Here is a 6,127-nt window from a genome sequence, read left to right as displayed (position 1 = left end):
AGAACATTCTAGTTAGTTTCCTACAATACGGTAATACAGGTGCCACAGTTAAAAAAAAATCATAGGGACAAAACTAGTTTTTACTCTGGCTTCATTATAATTCAATTTCGTTCAAGATGCTGGCTAGAAAACCCCCTATGAGAAACGGCGAGAAGCAAATTCTTTCGTGCCCTGGAATGTTCTTGATAAGAGATATAAAAAAAGATTATTGGAAACCTCCACCATTTCCTGCTTTATGTTTCACAGATGAGAATGTTTGCACAAAAACCACCAACCAACGTGGCCCCTGCTGCTGGTTTCCTGAACGTGAGCTTCTCTCTGCAGTGTCCCTTGTTTTGTCTTCTCCTGACTTTCCTGTCCATGGGTGAGAGAGCTAGACACCAGGTGCTCTTGTGACCTCTCTGTGTGTCCCCCTGAGGGTTTTACCCCACCTGCGTTGGCCACAGGAGAGCACTGGAGCACAGGGAGGGTCTGGAATCCTACCTAGAGCACACGCCCACATAATAAACCCCTGAATGACACATAGAGGAAGATATACCCTCACGAAAACAGCACCTTTATTCTCACAGAGCATAGAACCAAAGCTTGGACAGACCTAATTAAAAGCAGATGTGCATTAAAAAAAAAAAAGGTAGATATGCGTGTATGCACGCGCACGCATGCGCAAGTGTTTGTCTAGTGATGAAGATTTATTTTTTTTAGAAAGGGTTCTGAACCTAAAATGAAAAGAGAGAAACCACTGCTGTAGTTCATTTTATGAAACCAGCAACAGGTAGTACCTAGGACAGGGCCTGGCATAGAAAAAGCCCTCACTAAAGATTTTTGACTGTTGGCAGGACAACGTCCTCCTCAATGCCTCCTCCACCCTCCTCAGTAGCCCTCATTTCTCTAATTTCCTTTCCAGCATGACAGCTGTTCATACCACAATCTGGCACGCAGAACAAGATCTATAATCAGGTCGTTTTCCATGTTTTTAAGGGCACCGTCATTCGGATGGGGGTATTGAAGAATGGTTTATTCACTGCTTTGATCAACACGCATCCAGGGCTTCTTGTGGACAGACACCACATTCATTAAGCTGTGCTGTAGGCGAGTGAAGGCAGAAATGCACCTGCTCCCAAGAGGCCACTAGGCCAGAGACAGACACTTAGAAAATGATGACCCTATGAGATAGAGGAATGCAAACCGTTCCTGGGGATATCGGCGGAGGCAAAGACTAACTCCGCCAGAGTGGCGTGGGGAAGGAGGTGACCTTTGAGCTGGGGTAATCCCAGGGCAAGAAAGGAGGATGGCATTTTGCACAGATTGGGAAAGGCATGAAAAAGTGAAAGCACATGGGCTGCTCTGGCACCTTGAGAAGGGGAGTGTGACTGGTGCGGAGAACACAGGGAGAAAGGAAGGGCATGTGAAACAGATGGGGCCAGAGTGTGAAGGCCCAAGGAATTTGGACTTTATCTTATGCAACGAGCCGTCACTGAAGACTCCTTGAGCAAATGACAAAAGTGGGGAAGGATCTATTTGCTCCGTGCTCTATGCTACAGCTGGCAAAGCAGAATTGAATTTATAAATTCAGGCTCGTGGTGTAACCCAGTTTTTGTTTTAGCACGAGAGCAGCGTGAAGATGAACAGGCAGCAAGGAAAATGGAGACTGGCCCCTAGACCAGTCTGGAGACTGTAACAACAACCAGATACAAATAAGAAGATTACATATTTGAAGATTTCAAAGTAGAACAAATGCAAGTGAGCATAAACATAGTTATTAAAGGAAAAAGTCTTCCTAGTGTAAACAATGACTATACAGACTTCGAAGTACATTTCGGGTTTTCCAGGAAGTGTTTTTACGAACATCACATGTATTCTGAAGCAAAATCTATACTCCTGATGCCATTTTGAATTCATAGAATATTAAAACACAAGCGTCTGGCAACATTAGCCCAGTGAAATTACAGTGTATGGCACTGCTTGCTTACTTCTTGCAATAATTTACAAGACAGACCAGTTGACATGTATGGAAAATTTACAGTCACAAACAACTGAGTGATTTCTGGCAGGCACAAGATAAATTTGTGGCTTAGCCAAGAAAATAATTCACATCTCCTACTTACCATTCCAAGGCTCTTCATACTATTTTTCTTTCTTTCTTTCTTTCTTTCTTTCTTTCTTTCTTTCTTTCTTTCTTTCTTTCTTTCTTTTCTTTTCTTTTCTTTTCTTTTTTTCTTTCTTTCCTTTCTTTTGTCTGAAAGATTTTGAAAAAAGTAATTGCTTTCCGAGATTCCCTCAATTTAACTAGTTTTTAAAGGGTCAGGAAACATTTAGAAACTAGCGAAACCTTTGTATACCTGACAGGTCTATGTTCTGCGAGTCTTCTCAGAGAAGTATTTTGGCACACTGGGGGCTTTTGTGGTAAGGTTAAGGAATCCTTTTGGGGGGTATCTTTGAAGGCAACGGCTCAAAGTTGCAAATCAAGGTCATTTTTTTAAAGCAGAAAATGATTCATCTCTGTCCTTGGCTTTCTCTTTTTTTGAATACTTTTTGTATTTGGTTTAAATAATCTTGCCCCTGCTACCACGAATTTCTACCACATGTACTACAAAATCTGTGATTTTCTTGTCCTGTGGGGGGGTTACTTGAAAAGGAAATGAACAATGTGCTATTCTTGGCAGGGAAAGAGCTGTTGCTGACCAGTGGTCATTAAGTCACAACCTTTGGGTGCTGTTCCAGAGGTTGGAAGGCAGGTACTATCATTTCTCTGCTCAGTGAACCCTGGTTGATGACTTAGGCAGGCTGGGTAGAGCCAGCCACTGAAGCCCTTGCTAGGTTTGAAATCCTGTTCTCAGTGAGAAACCAAGTGGCATCGGCCTCAGTTCGCCAAGCTCAATGAGCAGAGAGCTAGGTCGCTGAGCTACGTAAAGGTGTACATTCGAAGTATCTCCTGTCCTCCTCTCTGTAGGTAGCATTGAATCAGGCAACCATGGGAAGTCTACAAAAAGAAAGCAGGAATAATTGTGAGATAATCCTTAAACATGAATATATTTTTAAATGTACGATTTGCCTTGAGCTCAATAGCTACCTCCAGAAATCGGATCCACAATGGAAGATTCCATCCACAATCCATCTCTTGGCAGCCAAACCCTCAACACTCAGGAAATAATACCAATACAGTCAAATTTAGTGTTTGGGCTCTTTTGTCCAGATGACTTCCTGTAAAAGTGGATCTCGGCAAGGCATAGAAGGAGAGCTCTATTTAGAGACATTTGGAAATCTTCTTTGGGCCACGCTGAGGAATCAAGTGGTTCAATTATTCTAAAATATAAGGAAAAGCTGTACTGAAACTCACAGTCTTGCAAACTAACACTTTATTATTATTTTTTTAAATATTAAGAAAGTCCTCTTTGCACTCACTTTTAGTGGGGTTGGGGGTGGAAGAAATAATACATGAGGCAAAGTTTGAATTTTGATGAGGGAAACATTTTTTCAAGGTTCTTCAGAGAACTCCTCATTACTTCCTGTTCTAATGTATCTTATTTTATTAACTGTAATAAAACACAATAGGTCATACTATGGTAGGCCTTTTCATTAGAGGGTCTCAAAGCTAGGCATTGCTTAATTAGGGGCCCAGTCACAGGTTCAGGGAGGTGACTGTGGGCCCAAGCAGGAACAAAGCGAATCCGCCCAATAATTTACAATATGAGGGGAAGTTTTGTGTATTCCCTTGAAAACATGATTACCACTGCTGACCTGGGCTCTGGCTGAGAGGGCAAGAGAGGCAACTCAGGTGTGAGAAAATGCAGTGGAAAAGACTCAGGAAGGGAGTTGGCCAAGCTGCTTCCCCTTTAATGAGAACCTTCTCTCTGCCGCAGGGGCTGGGCAGGGCTGTCAGGGTGTGAGGTCAGATCCAATGGTGGTGAGGGAGGAGGGCAGCTGGGAACCTGTGGCTTGGAACAGAGGTGGGGCCAGGAAAGGGAGGTGCCAAGAGTGACTGTGGAGGGCCCCACCTGGGGAAATCCCTGGGAAACACAGGGGACCCTGACTGGCAAAGCTGTTGCCTTTCTGCCCTTCCGGCTCACTTCCCCTCCGTTATCTTCATTCAGCAGTCATTCCTTTACTGAGGCCCTGTTCCATGCCAGGATCTCAGGGAGATTGATGGGGAGGTGGTGTACAGACAATAAAAGCAGAATCGTTTTCCAGAATGCTGAAGTCATTTCTGAGGAGCAGAGTTCTAAGGACATGAATTGTGTTGCTCCTTACGGTGCAGAGCTTGTGTTAAGGGAGACAGAATGGGATGTGGGGCCCAGAGGCAGGAGATGAGGGAGCTGGCTGCCATTGGGCTAAGGTAGAGTGCAGCCCTTACCCCCTGCCACAGTCTCTCCCCCCACTCCCTACCCCAATGGACCCATGTTGCTGGGAACCAGGTGTCAGCTCAACCTGAGGAAGAACTTTCTGAGTCAAAACTGTCCAAAGATAAAATAAGCTGCATTGTGGGGGTGGCAAGCTCCTGACCATTGCAGTTATTGGAGAAGAGGCTGGATGGCTACTGGTGGGATTGACAAGATCCCTTCTAGACCTGTGGTCTATGAATCCCCAAAGGGCTGGTTTCCTGGAGATGACAGTTCTGGGTGAACTAGTCCGCTCTGCTCTAGCTGGTCATGAGGATGATGAGGCCGAATCAGGAAAGGGGGGCAGGAGAAAGCCTGGTGAGGAAGGAGTTGGGAACTGGGGGGAGGAGTGGGAATGAAGCGGGTGTACAGGGCTGCCATAACAAAGTACTACAAACTGGGCACCTTTCATCAGAGATTTAGAGTTTCACAGTTCTGAAACTAGAAGCCCAAAATCAAGGTGTCAGCAGGGCTGGTTCCTTCTGAGAGCTCTGAAGGAGAATCCGTTACACCCTTCCCCCAGCTTTGGATAACCCCTGCTTTTCCCTGGCTTACGGATGCATCCCTCCAATCTTCTGTCACAGGGTGTCATCCTTGTCTTCTCACAGCCAGCTTCCTACAGGGACAAGAGTCGTATTGGGTTAGGGGCCCACCCTAATCCAGTATGACATCATATTAACTAATTAGATCGGCACTTAACCTATTTCCAAATAAGTTTACACTCTGAGGTACTTCAATATATCTTATTTTTAGGGGAGATACAAGTCAATCCATAACAGGAAGCAACTTGCTTAATCTCTGAGACCTCAACTTTTCCCATCTGTACAACTCCCGGTGCTGGCACTGCATGGAGAGAGGCTGGGTGGCTGGAGTGGACACCACTCCTTCTGCTAGCCGTAGCTTGACTTATATACAGCATAGTTCTGAGATTGTTCCCAGGGCTTCAAACTTCTGCCCTTTCCTGTACTTCACGGAATCCCTATCTCCTCACAACATCCACAGCACTCCCAACCTGGACACCCACTTAGCTTGATACCCAAGCTCTCTCCTCTCATCAAAGTCCTCTCTGAGATCTTCCTTTCACACCCAGGCACAGAGGAACTTGGACTTGAGGAGGGTGTGTGTGTGTGTGTGTGTGTGTGTGTGTGAGGTTTTTGGTTTTTGTTTTTCTCCTTTGGGATTCTTCTTACAACTACTTAAACAGCACCCAAGATTTCTGGCCTATTTCATCCAGTGTTGGACAACTGGCTACCTTAAGTAAATTTCCTAGATTTTTTAGGGAGATAGATTATAAATCACAATTCTAGAAATTTATGCCAGCAATACCTTCCATGGGATTACAAACACAGGGAGAATGTGGTAAAATGGGGACAGAGCCGACTTAGAGACAGCAGAGGTCAGAAGTCTCAAGTTCTATGACCACACACTATGGTTGTGTGATAGTGGTGGTCAGGTCACCCTTCTCTGTACTTCAGCTACTCCAATGGTAAAATAGGTTAGACTATTTCAATGCTGGTTATTCTGATTTCATAAAAGTCAGTATTCTGTGATTTCATAATAGGTCTCTAAGGACCACTCTAATGCTGATATTCCATGAATTCATAACAGCTAAAACTTTTAATGCGGTTAAATGGAAGGAAAGGGGTGACAGATACATCATTTCTCTGAAAATCAGCCAACATCTTTGTGGAATGATGTCACCGTGAGCCTCAGTTTTCCGATCTATAAAACACAAAAATAACAACATGGAC

Source organism: Ursus americanus, chromosome 4, assembly GCF_024610735.1.
Source record: "Ursus americanus isolate L20-20 chromosome 4, mUrsAme1.1.p, whole genome shotgun sequence".
Lineage (NCBI taxonomy): Eukaryota > Metazoa > Chordata > Mammalia > Carnivora > Ursidae > Ursus > Ursus americanus.
Note: the sequence above shows the minus strand (reverse complement) of the source record.